Consider the following 20,063-nt stretch of genomic DNA (forward strand, 5'->3'; position numbering starts at 1 on the left):
CTGAACCAAAGTCTAACTATTGCACCAATGCCATCCTTGATTAACAGTGCTATGCCTCCACCTTTTCCTAGCTTCCTATTCTTCTTGAGCGTCATATACCCCTCAATATTCAGGACACAATCCTTGTCATCCTGCAGCCATGTCTCCATAATGGCTATCAGATCATATTTATTTACTTCAATGTGTGCTATCAGTTTGTCCACTTTGTTATGAATGCTACATGCATTTAGATACAGAGCCTTTAGTATTATCTTATTGTTATCTTTGTAACATGTAGTCTTGACTGTTGGTGTGTTATTAGGTTTTTTCTCTCTGTCCCTTCCTGCCTGGCGGCACAGTGGCACAGTGGTTAGCACTGCAGCCTCACAGCTCCAGCGACCCGGGTTCAATTCTGGGTACTGCCTGTGTGGAGTTTGCAAGTTCTCCCTGTGTCTGCGTGGGTTTTCTCCGGGTGCTCCAGTTTCCCCCCACAAGCCAAAAGACTTGCAGGTTGGTAGGTAAATTGGCCATTATAAATTGCCCCTAGTATAGGTAGGTGGTAGGGAAATATAGGGACAGGTGGGGATGTGGTAGGAATATGGGATTAGTGTAGGATTAGTATAAATGGGTGGTTGATGGTCGGCACAGACTCGGTGGGCCGAAGGGCCTGTTTCAGTGCTGTATCTCTAAACTAAAACATTCTCGGACCTTCATTTCCCATATTACTATTCTATTCTCCTGCCTTGACTCTTCCCCTTGGTTTTCTACATCTACCCAGGTTTGATCCCTCACCCCCCTTGTTTAGTTTAAAGCCCTCTCTACTTCCCTAGTTATACAGTTTGCTAGAAGATTGGTCCCAGCACGGTTCGGGTGCAGACCGTCCAAATGGTGCAGCCCCCACTTTCCCCAGTACTGGTGCCAGTGCCCCATAAACTGAAACCCACTTCTCCCACACCAGTCTTTGAGCCATGTTTTCATTTCATTAATCTTATGTGTCATCTGCCAATTGGCACGTGGCTCAGGTAATAATCTAGAGATTATTACCCTTGAGGTTCTGCTCTTCAATTTGTAGCCTAGTTGCCCCTCCCACTTCAAGTTCCTGTCCAGCTCTGAGCAGATTTCCAGAACTCAGGCACCAGGAAAACAATGAGCAGATTTCCAGAACTCTGGCACCAGGCAGGCAACACAGCCTCTGGACTCATGCTCTCGGCTGCACAGAACAGTGTCAATCCCGCTCACTATACTATCCCCTGCTACCATTACATTCCTTTTTGCACCCCGACTTGGATGGCTTCCTGTACCACTGTGCTATAGCCAGTCTGCTCATACACCTTGCAGACCTCGCTTTCATCCACACAGCTTGAGAGCACCTCAAACATGTTTGACATTTGCATAGTCTAACATTCCTCCACTACTGTTTACTCAGTCCCTTTACCTGCCTCACTCACAGTCACATCCTCCTGTCCCTCACTGCAGACCAAAACAGATGACTCTGTTCTAAGAGGTGTGACCATCCTCTGGAACAAAGTGTCCAGGTATTTCTCCCCTCCCTTTATGTTGCGCATTATGAGGATCCAGCTGTCATGGTCCATGTAGGTATCAATGACATAGGTGGTGCAGTGGTTAGCACCGCAGCCTCACAGTTCCAGCGACCTGGGTTCAATTCTGGGTACTGCCTGTTTGGAGTTTGCAAGTTCTCCCTGTGACTGCGTGGGTTTTTGCTGGATGCTCTGGTTTCCTCCCACAGCCAAAGACTTGCAGGTTGATAGCTAAATTGGCCATTATAAATTGCCCCTAGTATAGGTAGGTGGTAGGGGAATTGTGGGGATGTGGTAGGAATATGGGATTAATGTAGGATTAGTATAAATGGGTGGTTGATGGTTGGCACAGACTCGGTGGGCTGAAGGGCCTATTTCAGTGCTGTATCTCTGAATAACTAAGGAAAGATATTCTGCTTGGATAGTATGAGCAGCTAGGCAACAAATTGAAGAGCAGAACCTCAAGGATAATAATCTCTAGATTATTACCTGAGCTACATGCCAATTGGCAGAAGACACATAAGATTAGTGAAATGAATACGTGGCTCAAAGATTGGTGTGGGAGAAGTGGGTTTCAGTTTCTGGGGCATTGGTACCAGTACTGGGGAAAGTGGAGGCTGTACCGTTGGGACCGTTTGCAGTTCGGTTTCCAGATCAATAATCCTGACCCAAATTCTTCCAGCTGCTTACACTTTCTGCAGACGTGTTTGTCCTGGATCACCTTGGCATCCAGGAGCTCCCACATACCACAGCTGCAACATAACACCTGTCCTGCCATTGTTACTTATGATATTAGTTAATTTACTTTAATTACTTTATTCATTAACTTAGAATAATTCCTACATATCGTAGAATTTACTGTGCTTATTAAATGCTAGTACCACCTTCAACTGAAGTTATACTTTTCTTGATTACACAAATATGTAGACCTTCCAAGTGATAATGGACCTTACCAATGCTAATAAAGCTTTGCCAATTCTAATAAACCTTACTATTATTAATAAACCTGCATAGACATGTCATACAATGAAAACTGTCCACTTTCTAAATGTTTTAAAAGCTGTGCTGTTTTATGTTTCTCTCCAGTCTCACATTATTCATCACTAAAGACCTCTATTTGTTCTGTTCATCACTCCTTTTACTTTTTCCTTCTCCATCCTCCCCCCACATTTGACCTTAAAAAGGAGAAATTCGCAGGGCTGTGGGGAAAGAGTAGAGGACTGGGAATAAGCGGACAGCTCTTTCAAAGAGTCAGCACAGGCACAATAAGCAGAATGGCCTCCTTCTGTGCTGTATCATCCTATGATTCCACTAGATTATCTTTCTCATGCCAATTACTCATTGCAAAATTGTCTCTTATAGTTGCTGGAAACACAGAAGTGGATTGCAGCAATTGCCTAGAGTGCAACGGGAAAAGACACATTTCATATCTGCTATTCTTACTTTATTTTTTTTAAATCTTGACGTTCTATTTCAGGACCTGCTTCATCTTTGCAACTTACTTAATGGAGACCACAATCATGTCCACTCAATGTTAGCTCCAATTCATTCTGTTTGTTCCATGAACTTTTCAAAAGACTCAAATGTGTATTGTTATGGTTCCAAAAATGGCATTTTGCCAACGACTAGATCTTTCAGAATGATGCAAGACATTTTAATGTATTTTTTTCTCCAGCAATAGAAATTTGATTTTGAAGCACCAATGACTTACTCTCTGTCAGCTGAGCTTTTTTCCAACCAGGTACTTGTTTGACAGATGAAAGCAACATTTCTGTATTCCAGCTGCTGCCCCCTCAAACGGCATTTAAAAAAAGATATATGATTCTTGAAGCAAACTGATGCAGGATGAAAAATAAGTTTATTACAGCTTAATACTTGAATGCAACCAAAGTGCATTGAACCCAACCAGAGCACAGATGCAATGAATGGGTTAATGGTTACACGTGATTAATCATTCCCATACATGCTCTATGAGTTTGCAAGGCTCTCGCTTGCTTCACTGGGGAAATCTCTGCCTAAAATTCTCTCTGCTTCTCTTTCTCCATATTACTTCTGGTTGCTACAATTAGCAAAGAGATGTTCAGCTATGCACCGCAGGGACACGTCATTCCAATTTCACCGTTATAGATAACAGAATGTCTTTCGAGATGGAGATATCTCAGCCCTGCAGTGTGTGGCTGAATAATCTGATACAGAAGCAAGAGCTACTGCCATTATTTCAAACTTTATTTTTGTATTTGTTCGCATTCTTCACCAGGCAGGAGATATCTTACTGGCTGTTGTCCTCTAGGCCTTTTCAGTAGACGAGTCATGATACAACAACTGAGATATGAGAGTTCCACGTACTGAGACTGTTTCCTCATCATTGACAGGCTCCATGTCTGAGTTGACACAAGTAAACTTAATGAGTTTTAGCTGGCTATACCAGACAGTGTGTACATCTCTCAAGAACTGAGCTTTGAATAAGAACCATATCAACAACAACAAATTGCATTTATATAATGCCTTTAACAAAGTAAACCACCCAAGGCACTTCATAGAAGTGTTATCAAACAAAATTAGCCACCTAAGGATCTATTTGGACAGGTGACCAAATGCGTGGTCAACAACGTAGGTTTTAAGGAGCATCTTAAAGGAAGAGAGAGAGTTAGAGAGGTTCATAAGTTTAGAGGGGGGGGGGGGGGGGGAGTTCCAGAATTTAGTGCCTAGGAGCTGAAGCTATGGCCGCCAATAGTGGAGCAATGAAAACTGGGGATTTGCACAAGGCAAGAATTGGAGGAGCGCAGAAATCCAAAAGGAAAGTTCTAAATGGAGCACTGTTGTTCTCCACAAATACTGCATTTACTGGAGCATTATAAAGGTGCAAACATGTTGCCCTTTAATTGATCAAGATTCTATTTCTGATGCTTGCCTGTATTAATATTTTTACACTATGTATATATTCAAGTTTCTACAGAAGTTATTTTATGTCTTGACAACATTGGAACCCTCACAACTTCAGATGAATGTTGATAAATTGAGTAAATGATCCCAAAGGAGTCTGCAAGGATCTGTGGTAATTAGACTTCTGTGTTGCTGGTTTTAGTTGACTTGCGAGCATTTTGGGCTGGATTTTAATGCGGGCTTCAGGACCCTGACGGCGGGACCAAATGGGGGTCCCAAAGTCCGCATTTGCCGACAGTGAGACCAGCGGAACAACCTTCCTGGAGGCAGTCCCTTAATTGTCCGCCTCTGTGCCAGGCAATCTAGTAAGGACGGCGGGCAGGCTTTCAATACTGCAGGCCAATCAGAGGGCCAGCAGCTCTGGAGCCTCAGCAGCCCCATCAGGAGAGGTGGACACTGCCGAGACAGGTCAAGGGCCGCAAGGGTGCCTCTACATGGAGGCTCTCTCGCTGGACCTCACAGCATGGAGTAAAACAACTCAGGATCTAGACCGGGAGGTCAGGCAGTTTGGAGGCGGAACCTCTCCAATGGCTTGATCTCGGCCGTGGCTGCAGCTTTTTATACATGCAACTCCCTCGTAGTAGCATGGAGCCTCCAGCTCTGATGGCCGCCCCCTCTTCCCCACTGACCTGCTGCAGGAAGGCCGCCTATATTAAGCTGGCAGCCTCTGAATGTGGCGGGGGTGGGAGGGTGCTGCTCAGCCACTGAGAAAATGGTAGAGAGGCTGTAAAATCACCCCTAATTGGGGCCTTAACAATGCAAACTGGTTGTCAACCTCAGTGGAGCAGACAGCTGACCCGCTTCCCAGCCTGTCCCTGAGAAAGTTCCCAGCAGCAGGAATGCAGCAGGAAACTGTCCCAACGCAGCTGTCCGCTATTTGACCGGCACCAGCCTGCCTCCAAACTCACCTCCATGGGGCTGGAAAAACTCAGCCCATTCTTTCTGTTGCTCTATACTTACTAAATAAAAAAAAAATTGGTGCAAAGTTGTTGACACTTCAGAAGTTAGAATTGTGTGTACATCAATATTTTCAGGGGTTTCCAGAAGTGTGTCAGTAATTGCAGAGGCTCTCCGAGAGTGTGTAAGTAGAAGGGAACGTGTGGAAAGTCATCTGCTCCAATAGAAAGGTTTTACCTTACACTAAGATTCCTTTTTCTGGTTTTATTTGTTCCTTCTTAATTATCTACTGATTAAAAAGGAAAATAAAGGTACAGAGTTGCGATCCTACATCAAAAACATCGGAAGAGTTTTCCTTTGCTCTGGGATCTGGTCTGTCATTTTCACAAGTGGGGCAGGGTGGCAGTTGTGGGCGTGTTGTAGGGGGGTGGGGAGGTGCAGGTGGAGAACTGCTCTGTTTGCAACAAACGGGTAGTAACATCATAAATGCATTTACAATGTTCTTCTCTGCTCAGAGTTCTGGAAATATGAATCCAAGGAAATCTTCAGGAACGCGTACACTTAGGGAACAATGTACTTCCTCCCTCTGCTTACTGTAATGATTAAACAGAGTCGATGGTTGCACAAGGAAGTCGTTGACTGATCGTTCACTGAGGAAAAAGTGGCTGAAATCACTGCTGTAATTTTGTTTTCATACAGTTTTTTATGGATTTTCCAATCGGGTTAGCACAACAGGCAATCGTAAAATTGAGGGTAATTTTCATTCTCGCTGGAAACTGTCAGTAGTGGACCGGCTGCCTGTTTTGCACCTTGCCTGATGTTCTTTTTTTATTGACACCAATAAAAAAGGAAAGATGGTTGATACAGAGCCATCCAATTTCTGCACTTGCTGACAGTGCAAATTACCCCAACTGTGTTTTACAGCCATGTTGAATGGAAAAAGGCCGATTGCACAGAGATGGTGCAGTTGTTACCAGATGAATTTTGAATATAATGGGATGATTAGATTTAGATTAGATTAGAGATACAGCACTGAAACAGGCCCTTCGGCCCACCGAGTCTGTGCCGACCATCAACCACCCATTTATACTAATCCCATATTCTTACCAAACATCCCCACCTACTACCTACCTACACTAGTGACAATTTATAATGGCTAATTTACCTACCAACCTGCAAGTCTTTTGGCTTGTGGGAGGAAACCGGAGCACCCGGAGAAAACCCACGCAGACACAGGGAGAACTTGCAAACTCCACACAGGCAGTACCCAGAATCGAACCCGGGTCCCTGGAGCTGTGAGGCTGCAGTGCTAACCACTGCGCCACTGTGCCGCCCCACAGATGGGATCTATTATCTTTATCAAAGGTTAAAAAGAGAGCTCACAAACACCGCATAATTAATAATTAGTATTCATGGTTAGCGGACGTGGTATATTGTTTCACTGTGTGTGATACATACTCACATACAAACATATGAATTAGGAGCAGGAATAGGCCCCTCGCTCCCTCAAGCCTGTTCCACCATTCAATAAGTTCATGGCTGAACTGATTACTCCACAGTTCCTCCTACCCCCGATAAACATTCACCCCCTTGCTTATCAAAAATCTATCTACCTCTGCCTTAAAAATATTCAAAGACTCTCCTTCCACTGCCCTTTGAGGAAGAGAATTCCAAAGACTCACGACCCTCTGAGAGAAGAAATGTCTCCTCATCACTGTCTTAAATGGGCGACCCCCTATTTTTAAACAGTGACCCCTAGTTCTAGATTCTCCCACGGGGGAAACATCCTTTCCACATCCACCCTGTCAAGACTCCTCAGGATCTTATATGTTTCAATCAAGTTGCCTCTAACTCTTCTAAATTCCAGCAGATGCAAGCCTAGCCTGTCCAATCTTTCCTTATAAGACAGCCCACCCATTCCAGGTATTAGTTTAGTAAACTGTACTGCCTCCAATGCATTTATATCCTTTCTTAAATAAGTGCTCCAGATGTGATCTCACCAATGCCCTGTATAGCTGAAGCATAACCTTTTTGCTCAACTTTTGTATTCAATTCCCCTCGTGATAAACGATACCATCCTATTAGCTTTCCGAATTACATGCTGTACCTGCATACCAACCTTTTGCAATTCATGCAGTAGGACATCCAGATTCATCTGCATCTCAGAGCTCTGCAATCTCTCACCATTTAGATAATATGCTTCCTTTTTATTCTTCCTGCCAAAATGGACAATTTTACACTTTCTCACATTATACTCCATTTGCCAGTTCTTTGCCCATTCACTTAACCTATCAAAATCCCTTTGTAGCCCCTTTATGTCCTCTTCACAACTTACTTTCCTACCTATCTTTGTGTCATCAGCAAATTTAGCAACCATACCTTCTGCCCTTTCATCTGAGTCATTTATATAAATTGTAAAAAGTTGAGGCCCCAGCATCGATCCCTGTGGCACACCACTCGTTACATCCTGCCAACCAGAAAATGACCCAGTTATGCCTACTCTCTGCTTCCTGTTAGCTAGCCAATCTTCTACCCATACCAATATGTTATCCCGTACACCATGAGCTTTTATTTTCTGCAGTAAACTTTAATGTGGCACCTTATCAAATGCCTTCTGGAAATTTAAATACACTGCATCCACCGGTTCCCCTTCATCTACAGCACATGTAACTCCCTCAAAGAACTCCAATAAATTGGTTAAACATGATTTCACTTTCACAAAACCATGTTGACTCTGCCTGATTACCTTGAATTTTCCTAAGTGCCCTGCTATAACATCTTTAATAATTGCTTCTAACATTTTCCCTTAGACAGATATTAAGCTAACTGGCCTGTATTTTCCTGCTTTCTCTCTCCCTCCCTTTTTGAATAGAGGAGTTACATTCACTATTTTCCAATCTAATGAAACCTTCCCCAAATCGAAGGAATTTTGGAAAATTAAAACTAAAGCATCAACTATCTCACTAGCCACTTCTTTTAAAACCCTCGGATGAAGTCCATCAGGACACGGGGACTTGTCAGCCCGCAGCTCCAACAAGTTCTTCAGTACCACTTCCCTGGTGATTGTAATTTTCTTGAGTTCCTCCCTCCTGTCTATTTCCTGACTTATAGCTAACTCTGGGGTGTTACTTGTATCCTCAATAGTGAAGACCGATGCAAAATACCTGTTGAATTCATCTGCCATCTCCTTATTATCCATTATTAAATCCCCAGGCTCACTTTCTATAGGACCCATGCTCACTTTGTTAACTCTTTTTTCTTTTTAAAATATCTATAGAAACTCTTCGATCTGTCTTTATATTTCCAGCTAGCTTTGTCTCATACTCTAATTTTACCTTCCTTATCAATCTTTTAGTCATTAGTCAAGGTCCGAAGAAGGGTCACTGACCCGAAACGTTAACTCTGCTTCTCTTTCCACAGATGCTGCCAGACCTGCTGAGTGATTCCAGCATTTCTTGTTTTTGTTTCAGATTTCCAGCATCCGCAGTATTTTGCTTTTATTTTAGTCATTAGTGTTGTGCTATGAAGGTGCTTCCATTTTTAATATTTTTTGAGGACTCATGTTCAAAAGACTATGGAAATACCTGAGGAGATGGGGTGAACTTGTTTTTTATAAGGGTCATTGGAAGGGCACTTCAGACTTTGTTTAGAAAACTAACACTTACTGGAAGTCACATGTCTTGAGCTAAATAAACAGCAGGAGCCTTGATGACTATTGGAGTTGTTTATAGAGAAGTGACATGTCTAGATTTATGGTGGTCAGGAGGTAGTTTTGCTTTGAACTGTTTGAATGAATAGTTGGGGTGTAAACCTGCTAAGAGAGGGAGGCTACTGACTCATCCTGTTCAACCTCTTTGAGAAATTCTGAGAATCCAGTGTCAGAACTGGAGAAACTGATGCAACATTTCTCCTGAGAAGCTTCTGCAAGACTTTCTCTTGACATCTCCTGAATGAATTGCTTCTGAAAAGATCCCAGTGACCACTGCATGTGTCTAGTGACACCCGTCCATGCGTACCTGGATGCTAGACCAAAGAACCATCTGCAAAATTCCAAATCTTATCCTTATTTCTTCAAGAATTAACAAATATTTGGCAAAAGTATTTTTGTTTCTGTAAAGTTGATGTCTGCAGAGAAAGCTTCTTTATTTTTCCTTTAACCAGTGTGCGCGCATGTGTTGGGTTATTTAGAAGGGAATATATTTATACTTCCAGATTTCAACCTGTGCGTTTATAAGCTTTGCATCTTTATTGAATGAGTCTTATTTTATAATAAATTCATAATTTTGTTGTTTATTAAAGAAACCTGGTTGGTGGATTTTTATTCTGAAACTAAAATACATAAAGTGTATAATTGGCCATATTGGTAATTGGGTAAAACATTTAAACACATGTTGTGACCCGTGGAGAAGTGGAATTAGAGAAAGACAATGCACTCCTCCAGCCTCAGTTATAACAGCTGTCATAAGCTGAGACAAGTTACAGCATTATCTCTGGAGCAAGCAAGAAATAACAGGCTATTTGTCACACTGCTTTTCAGAGGTTGCAGGTGGTACCTCTGGAGAAATTAAGAATAATAGATGCCATGGGCACAGCATTGCCCATTGATGTCAATTGGCCATGTTACTTACACAAAAATTTTAACACATTATAGATTGGAGAAAATAATATCAGACATGCTACCAACACAGACTGTTAACATTTTAAGAAATATATATGTCACATTTATGTGAGGAAAATGGATGACAGTAATGAGAAATACAATCATATGGACCACATAGAGCGGAAAGGCATTGTTATGGAAACAAAGAAATCTTTCATATTGCCGAGTGAGATGATCACTTTCGGCATTGGTACTGGCGGCCAGAAGACCTAGGATTGAAAACTGTGGTCAAACTTCAATTGGGTTGTCAGTAGCACTGAATCCTGCACAGTCACCTGCTGCACTGGAAAAAAGCAAAACCGTTTGAAATTTCTGAACAAAGGTACTGCCTATTTCTCAAAACTTTTTCACACTAAAGATCAACATCTCAAAAGCCTCTTGACACTTATACTGCATAGATAACAAGTCTAGCCATCGAGATACCTCCTCCCTGATGATCAATTTAGAATTAATATGGAATATTTATTCTGCAGTAAGTTTAGTTCCATTTAAAGCAGTGAAGCTACTTTAAAAATGAAAGAAATGTTCATTTAAGATTCTAATAGAGGAAATGGTAATAAAATACCCAAGTACCTAGAAATTAGCTGATCAATTAATATCCAGGCACTATTAAAATATAAAACACATTGGCCTGGATTTTGCAGTAGCAATGACAGTGAAGTGATCAACACTCACCATTATTAAAGTGTAAATCTGACAGTAATTTCTGCACAGTTAAACATGGAAATCAGGAAGTTACTGTCCCAAGTCTTCCTACTCCTGCAGAATCTTTGTTATATTGCTATCTCACTGAGAGACTCGGCATTGAAACACATGAAATGGTATGAAGTTGGGTTACTTATGTGATAGATACCTACTAAAATACATCAGAAAAAAATAGGGCTGGACCATTCCAGTGTAAGTAAATTTTTAATGATGTGTTAAGTCTTAATTACTGCCAAGCAAGCACTCTGAAACTGAAAATTAAGTTTTACATGTGTGGTATCTCATTCCTACAGATTTTAATTATTGTTTTTACTTATTTTTAACTTTTACTTTCTGTATCTTTTATCTCTCTTAGTCCCATCTTTCTTTCCCACTCGTTATTTTGTTTTCTGTATGTGACTTGGCTTTGAATTAAATATTCTAACTTATACTTTCTGGTTCAACGTGCCTCAGTGAAGATTCTTCAGTTTATTTGGTTAAAGAGCTACACACTCACTGACCAAAAACATTATAGAAAAACAGAATAATTATTCAGACCAGAAAATGTTCAAGTGCTTCATAGTAAGGAAACAATCAGTTCTTGTGAAGATTCTCAATGGAGCTAACTTTTGACTCTTGTTGTTTATCAATCACAAGCAGGTTTTACTAACTTTCCATTAAAACAATCTTATTTCTCTTCCCCAACATTTCTAGCCATGGATGTCCCTTCTCCAGCCATTGTTGTTCCCCCTCTGCCTAACCACTGAAGTTCCTCCCTTCCTAATCAGTAAAGACCCGTCCCCAAACATTAAGGCTTTCCCTTTCCACCAATGATCTTTCTCTGTGTTTGTCTGTTTGTCTGTCTCTCTCTCTCTCTTTATTTCTCTCTCCCTCGCTCTGTTCTTCCATATTAGAGACTTGAGCATATTACCTTAGCTGACACTCCAGTGCAGTACTGGGGGAATGCAACACTATCGGAGCTGCTGTCTTTCAGATGAGACTTTAAGCTAAGATAAGATGATAAGACGTCTGCCTCTGAGATGGATGTAAAGAAATCTCAAAGAAGAATAAGGGAGTTCTCCTGTTGTCCTGGCCACAGTCTATCCCTCAATGCACATTACTGAAAAAATGAATTATCTATCCATTTATGCCATTGCTGTTTCTGGGACCTTGTGGTGTGCAATTTGGCTGCTGTTTTACCTTACATTAGAAGCGCATACAAACATACTAAAAGACAGGCAGATAAAGACCCTCTGGTCATCAAATCTGTCCAAAACCATCATGATGCAACTAAGCATCATGATTCATAGTGCACCCTCCCACTTATAATCATATAATCTAGGAAAGGTGAAAATTCAGATTTAAAAAAAAATCATCAAAATGAGTTCCAGGCGATCACTGGACGTACATACACAAAATTCGACTTACCTTTTGTGCACAGGGACATTAGTGTTATGAACAAGTGAGAAAGAGGTCTAAGGTTCCCTCTCAGCATTCATTTGGTCTTACTGTAACAGGGTTTAATTTTAAACACACCATGTTTTTAGCTCCGCATTGATGTATCCTTGTTCACCGCTTTCCAATTATAAGGCAAAGAAACCAGCACAAACAGGCTTTTTTAGGTTTAAAGAAGAAAAGTGAAATTTTATCAAACTTAAACTCTAATTCGATTGACGCCTATGGATACAAGACGTGCACAAGCTAGCATGCATATGCAATACACACATGCAAACAGAGACAGAAAAAAGCAGAAGAAAAATAAAGTGGAAAGGTTTGAGGCAATATCTGAAGAGTTGTTATTACGGTTCTTTGAGCTCACTGTAGTGTTCTTGATTATAAGTAGATCTTACTTCTCGTTGGGGCCCAGTATTCTTCTTAAACCTTGCTCACTGCAGGAGACTTTTCTCTCTTGGGGTTAATGTGTCTTCAGTGGATCCAGAGGCTTGTGAGAAAGAGATGGGAGCAGGCATACAGACAGGGGGTCTTCTTCAGTCCTGGTGCATTCAGCTTTCTGCTGACTCTCAGTTCAAACTGTAGAATTTAGAAAATAAAACAGACTGCCAAACAGGTTAGTCACGTGACTACGTTTGTTTGTGGATTGCATTGGAGCAGGGGATAGCTCCTTGGTTCCAAACACTGTCTGTTAATATGCAAAAATGTCTTTCCAGCCAGGGGCCTGCCCACCCCTTGTCACAGACCTTCTCTTCTTCTCAGCAACAATTTGAAATTTAATGTCCATGTGGTGAAATTAATGTGCCTCATTTTTGGCAGGTGGGAGCCTGCATGACATTAGCCACAGCAAGGAGTTTGGCCAGATTCTTTTACAACTGCTGTGACAAATCCCCACATACAACATGATGAGCAGCAATTTATTCCAAGTGTCGACCACCCTCTGCGTAAAGAAAAACCTCTATGCTTGCATAGTGTATACTCATGAACCTTCGTTTACCCTAACCTTTTCACCTCATGTACTATAATGCCTAGACTTAGTGTAAGCATTGGTTTGGCAGATGATTTTAATTGAGACTTAAGCAATTTATGCATTTCAGTGAAAAGAGGCAATCCTGCAGACTTGACCACAGGTCTCGTAAAATTTAAATCTTAATCCCTGTTTAAACTTTCAGACATGTTTCTACATATCTGCCATATTAGATACAAGTCAACAAATGTTAGTTCAGAGCTTGCTCTATTTTGGTGTTGGAACTGTGCTTGTCACCCACACAAATAACAGGACAGCAATAACTGACATTTGCAAAAGGAGTTTTGGTTGGGCTCCCATGAAGTTTATTGACTGGCACTATGAGAATATAGTTAACAAATTACTTACCAAATGCACATAGCCCTAAAAGGTTAAAGATACAGGATGAACCTTTATCATGATTTCTGTAATCTCCTCCAGCTCTACAACCTTCTGACAGCTCTGTGTTCCTCCAATTCTGGTTCCTTTGCCCGATCATTCGTGGCCAGACTTACAGCTGGCAACACCGTAAACCCTGGAATTCCCTCCCTAAACCTCTCAACCTCTCTATCGCTCTTTAAGATGCTCCTTAAAACCTGCCACATTGGATTTGGTACTGGGTAATGAACCTGGCCAGGTGTTAGATTTAGATGTAGGTGAGCACTTTGGTGATAGTGATCACAATTCGGTTAGGTTTACCTTAGCGATGGGCAGGGACAGGTATATACCGCAGGGCAAAAATTATAGCTGGGGGAAAGGAAATTATGATGTGATTAGGCAAGATTTAGGATGCGTAGGATGGGGAAGGAAACTGCAGGGTATGGGAACAATCGAAATGTGGAGCTTATTCAAGGAGCAGCTACTGCGTGTCCTTGATAAGTATGTACCTGTGAGGCAGGGAGGAAGTTGTCGAGCGAGGGAGCCGTGGTTTACTAAAGAAGTTGAAGCGCTTGTCAAGAGGAAGAAGAAGGCTTATGTTAGGATGAGACGTGAAGGCTCAGTTAGGGCGCTTGAGAGTTACAAGCTAGCCAGGAAGGATCTAAAGGGAGAGCGAAGAAGAGCAAGGAGAGGACACGAGAAGTCATTGGCGGATAGGATCAAGGAAAACCCTAAGGCTTTCTATAGGTATATCAGGAATAAAAGAATGACTAGAGTTAGATTAGGGCCAATCAAGGATAGTAGTGGGAAGTTGTGTGTGTAATCAGAGGAGGTAGGGGAAGTGTAAAATGAATATTTTTCGTCAGTATTTACAGTAGAGAAAGAAAATGTTGTCGAGGAGAATACTGAGATTCAGGCTACTAGGCTAGATGGGATTGAGGTTCACAAGAAGGAGGTGTTATCAATTTTTGAAAGTGTGAAAATAGATAAATCCCCTGGGCCAGATGGATTCTCTGGGAAGCCAGGGAGGAGATTGCAGAGCCTTTGTCCTTGATCTTTATGTCATCATTGTCGACAGGAATAGTGCCGGAAGACTGGAGGATAGCAAATGTTGTCCCCTTGTTCAAGAAGGGGAGTAGAGACAGCCCTGGTAATTATAGACCTGTGAGCCTTACTTCGGTTGTGGGTAAAATGTTGGCAAAGGTTATAAGAGACAGGATTTATAATCATCTTGAAAAGAATAACTTCATTAGCGATAGTCAGCACGGTTTTGTGACGGGTAGGTCGTGCCTCACAAACCTTATTGAGTTTTTCGAGAAGGTGACCAAACAGGTGGATGAGGGTAAAGCAGTGGATGTGGTGTATATGGATTTCAGTAAGGCGTTTGATAAGGTTCCCCATGGTAGGCTATTGCAGAAAATACGGAGGTATGGGGTTGAAGGTGATTTAGAGCTTTGGATCAGAAATTGGCTAGCTGAAAGAAGACAGAGGGTGGTGGTTGATGGCAAATGTTCATCCTGGAGTTTAGTTACTAATGGTGTACCGCAAGGATCTGTTTTGGGGCCACTGCTGTTTGTCATTTTTATAAATGACCTGGAAGAGGGTGTAGAAGGGTGGGTTAGTAAATTTGCGGATGACACTAAGGTCGGTGGAGTTGTGGATAGTGCCGAAGGATGTTGTAGGGTACAGAGGGACATAGATAGGCTGTAGAGCTGGGCTGAGAGATGGCAAATGGAGTTTAATGTGGAAAAGTGCGAGGTGATTCACTTTGGAAGGAGTAACAGGAATGCAGAGTACTGGGCTAATGGGAAGATTCTTGGTAGTGTAGATGAACAGAGAGATCTTGGTGTCCAAGTGCATAAATCCCTGAAGGTTGCTACCCAGGTTAATAGGGCTGTTAAGAAGGCATATGGTGTGTTAGTTTTTATTAGTCGGGGGATTGAGTTTCGGAGCCACGAGGTCATGCTGCAGCTGTACAAAACTCTGGTGAGACCGCACCTGGAGTATTGCGTGCAGTTCTGGTCACCGCATTATAGGAAGGATGTGGAAGCTATGGAAAGGGTGCAGAGGAGATTTACTAGGATGTTGCCTGGTATGGAGGGAAGGTCTTATGAGGAAAGGCTGAGGGACTTGAGGTTGTTTTCGTTGGAGAGAAGGAGGAGGAGAGGTGACTTAATAGAGACATATAAGATAATCAGAGGGTTGGATAGGGTGGATAGTGAGAGTCTTTTTCCTCGGATGTTGATGGCAAACACGAGGGGACATAGCTTTAAGTTGAGGGGTGATAGATATAGGACAGATGTCAGAGGTAGTTTCTTTACTCAGAGAGTAGTAGGGGCGTGGAACACCCTGCCTGCAACAGTAGTAGACTCGCCAACTTTAAGGGCATTTAAGTGGTCATTGGATAGACATATGGATGAAAATGGAATAGTGTAGGTCAGATGGTTTCACAGGTCGGCGCAACATCGAGGGCCGAAGGGCCTGTACTGCGCTGTAATGTTCTAATTCTAATTCTAATTCTATATCTTTAACCAAGCTTTTGGTCGCCTGTTCGAATATTTCTTTACGTGGCTCGGTATCAAATGTTGTCTGATAATGCTCCTATGAAGCACATTTGCTCATTTTATTGCATTAAAGGCACTATATAAATTAAGTTGTTGTGGTTCTTGAAGCTCCCCCCCCCCCCCCCCCCACCGACCAGCTGTCTTCAGTTCTGTACCAAGCATGGTATATGCATTCTTGCTCTTAGTCCTACCCACATCATGACATTGGATTTACTTCCGTTAAATGATATCTGCCAAATGTAAGCCCATTTACCCATCACATCTAGATTATAATGATCACTAGGGTCCTAACACAAGCACAAATCTTTGCACTGCCCATAAACATGTAGGAAATACTTGCAACACCATCAGCTCAGTCATTAATGTACATTATGAAGAGCTACAGCCCCAACATGGATCCCTTTGTGACACCAATAGTGGCCATTCTCTGCACAGAGCCACTTCCAATAATAATACCTCTCTCAATGCAAGATTTCATCCAATTGCTTATCTAACACAAGGTCTGCCCTCCTCTACCACAGGACTTTAGTGTAGCATCTTGTCAAAAGATTTCTGGGAATCCAAATAAAGAAGTCATCAGGGCTACCTTCATCCATCAACCTAATTACCTCCACAGAAAATTCAACCAGGCGGTGAGACGTGTCTTTCTTTTCCATAAGCTTTGTTGAGAGTCTCTAATAATGTCTATTTTATCCAGGTTGTTATACAAAATACCTCTAATGATTCCTGTAACCGATTTCTAATTACTGAAGTTAAGCTAATGGGCCTATACTAGAACAGCGATTGCACTTCAAAAGTACTTCATCAGCTAGGAATATGGTGGGACATCCTGAAGAGGTGTAAGACATTATATAAATGCAATTTATTTCATTCTTTCGAGAATGTGTCTCTCTTCCTTTCCAATTTTGTCTTGCAATCTCAGTCTAATGCCAAAAGCTGTACCTCAAGATACTGCCCAACAGTACTCATCCTCTGAATCTAAAGATTTGATACTTTTAGGTGCCTTGTCCTATCTAGGTGCTCTGTTCACGACTTGCCTACTCTTCTGAAGTTCCCATTTGAACAACTATGAAAAATATGAAAATATGAAAAATGGAAACTGATCTTAATACAATTTATAATCACTGGGCTCCATTGTTGTGCCACATAACATACCAACAAAAAAAATAGAGTTTTCTCAAAATGAAAGAGTACTTCAGTTTAACAGCCCAACTCTCCAAACAAAGTCTAGCTTTTGTGGTCGTTTGTGTTGACTTAGAGGAGGCAGCACTTCCTAGAAAAGTACAGTTCATTAAAAACAACAAAACGAATGAAGGAAGGAATTTTAACCCACCCACTCCATCTCACACCCAAACCCACTCCATAATGGACAGGAGAGGGTTGGGAAGTGGGTAAAACCAACACCAACACTCAGTAAGTGGGCCTATTTCCATTATAACTGCAGGAAGTTTGGAGGCCTCTGAGTATCCTGCTCTGGGAAGGCAGGACTGTGATTACAATATGTTAATGAAGCTACGTTCCTCAAATTTTGGGAGCCATCTGAATTTAATGGCTGTGGGCTTGGTTTCTCAGGGTTCAGTAAACCCTGCAGCTAAAAGGAGACGAGAGGTACGTGCTTTTCCAGCACTGGTTGTGGGTCAGAAGGAGCAGGACTGCTTTCTTCCAGCATCTCAAGTGAATCTTCTGCCACAACCCCTCCATTCCCATGATCTCTCCCTCAGCAATCGGTCAACACCCCTCCACCACACGTTCCCTCCTTCCCCACGATCTGTCAATCTCCCCAGCAATTAGACAATCTTCCCTCTGATTGGGCAACCTCCTCATGATAGGCCAACCCGCCAATGCAATCTAACCCTCTTCAATCTCTCCCCTACTCCAGGATCTCAAATAAGAGAGAATCAAACAACCGGCCCTTGATGTTCAATGGCATTACCATCGCCCAATCCCCTTTTATCAACCATTGACCAGAAACTGTGGCTACAAGAGCAGGTCAGAGGCTGGGAATTCTGCGGCAAGTAATCTACCTCCGATCTCCCCAATGCCTGTCCACCAGGCACAAGTCAGGAGTGTGATGGAATACTCTCCACTTGCCTGGATGGGTGCATCCCCAACAACACTCAAGAATCTCGACACCATTCAGGACAAAGCAGCCCGCTTGATTGGCACCCCATCCACCACCTTCAACGTTCATTCCCTTCACCACTGATGCACGATGGCAGCAGTGTATACCATCTACAAAATGCACTGCAGCAACTTGCCAAGGCTCCTTCAACAGCACCGTCCAAACCCGCAACCTCTGCCACCTAAAAGGACAAGGGCAGCAAATGCATGGGAACACCACCACCTGCAAGTTCCCCTCCAAGTCACACACCATCCTGACTTGGAACTATATCACCGTTCCTTCGCTGTCGCTGGATAAAAATCCTGGAATTCCCTTTCTATCAGCACCGAGGGTATACTTACACCCCAGGGACTGCAGCCGTTCTGGAAGGCAGCTCACCACCACCTTCTTAAGGGCAATTAGGGATGGGCAATAAATGCTGTCCTAGCCAGCGACGTCCACATCCCATGAATGAATTAAAAACAATCATCCACCCCCACCTACTGTAATCTCTCCCTACTGTTGATGCAACCAAATTCAATCTTGCTGTAATGGAAAAAGAACAGCTTAAGAATTTAAAGGACGTGCCACAATGGTTTTAGCATGAGGTTCAGAGACAATGAAAACACATGTTATCATGCATTGGATTTCGACTGACGCTGTTCATGTTGTTAGATAACAACCCTTTGTTTAGTTTCCCCTTGTTGGTTTCTTTAAACCCGTGCAATTGGATTTTATGTTCACCTGAAAGGGCAGACAGGGTCTTGGTTAAATCTGTCATATGAAAGACAGCACCTCAAATTTGATCCCACCAATGGGGTTGCGGCAGCAGGTCAGAAGGCAGGGGGCGAGCCCACCTTTGCCCTCTGCCAGATCCCTGATGGAAATCCACCGGCGAACAGTCAATTACGCTGCTGGCCAATTGGAGGGTCAGGACTGGTGGCCACTGCCGACATTGCAGGAGGCCTGCAGTGCCAGAAGTCTTGGCGACCCGGGGACGCAGGTAAATGAAGTCAGGGTTGCTGGGGCCTGCCTGACTGCCCCAGTGAGGGGCTTAGGGCGGCGTGTTAGTGAGGGTGGGAGGGGATAGTAAGGGTGGGGCTGGGTCTTGCCACGGGGACGGCCTTGGATTGCCCCCAGGAGAAGGAGCTCTCTCTGAACCTGCTAGGAGGCTGCCAGGACTCACCTGGCTATGTCTTCACATGGTGGCGGCAGGCCCCTCCGATGTTGGTAAAAGCGGAGCGGGGGTGGGAAGCTGCCCTTAAGTGGCTCAATTGGCCTTGGGCCTTCCCAGCCCCAGACAAAATGGCATGGGTCCAGAACAACATTAGGCATGCACCCAATGCCGTTTTGTGTGCCCCCTGCCTCCGTTCCTGTCTCCAAGGGCAGACTAAAATCATGCCCAGCATCTCTAATAGGCCCACAAATCTCCCTTTCATTGTGGATTCTGCACTCAGGCCTTTTAACAGTGACTTGAACCCATAACCTCCCGACACAGAATCGGAAGTGATGCCACTGAACCACGGCTGATGTCAAATGGAATGAAAATCAAGGAGCATTCGGTAAACCGAGCGGTCTCTCCACTCTGCAAGATTTCTACCACAAGTGGTGGATGGAAATCTATCCTCTACATGCATTATCCTTTTATTTGACTGAATAACAGTCATTGTATTTCAAAGGTTGCCCATTCAGTGAAACTCTTTGAGGACTGATAATGCAGTATGTAAACCCAACTATTATTAATAATAAATGATGCCTGAAGCAAAACATAAATGGATACCTCATTGGATTTGCTGGCTGAGCATCCCTTGTTTGTTACTCCTTCCTGTTTCCATTGTTAATTAATATGATGTACTAAGAT

The sequence above is a fragment of the Heterodontus francisci genome, chromosome 4, assembly GCF_036365525.1.
Source record: "Heterodontus francisci isolate sHetFra1 chromosome 4, sHetFra1.hap1, whole genome shotgun sequence".
Taxonomy (NCBI): domain Eukaryota; kingdom Metazoa; phylum Chordata; class Chondrichthyes; order Heterodontiformes; family Heterodontidae; genus Heterodontus; species Heterodontus francisci.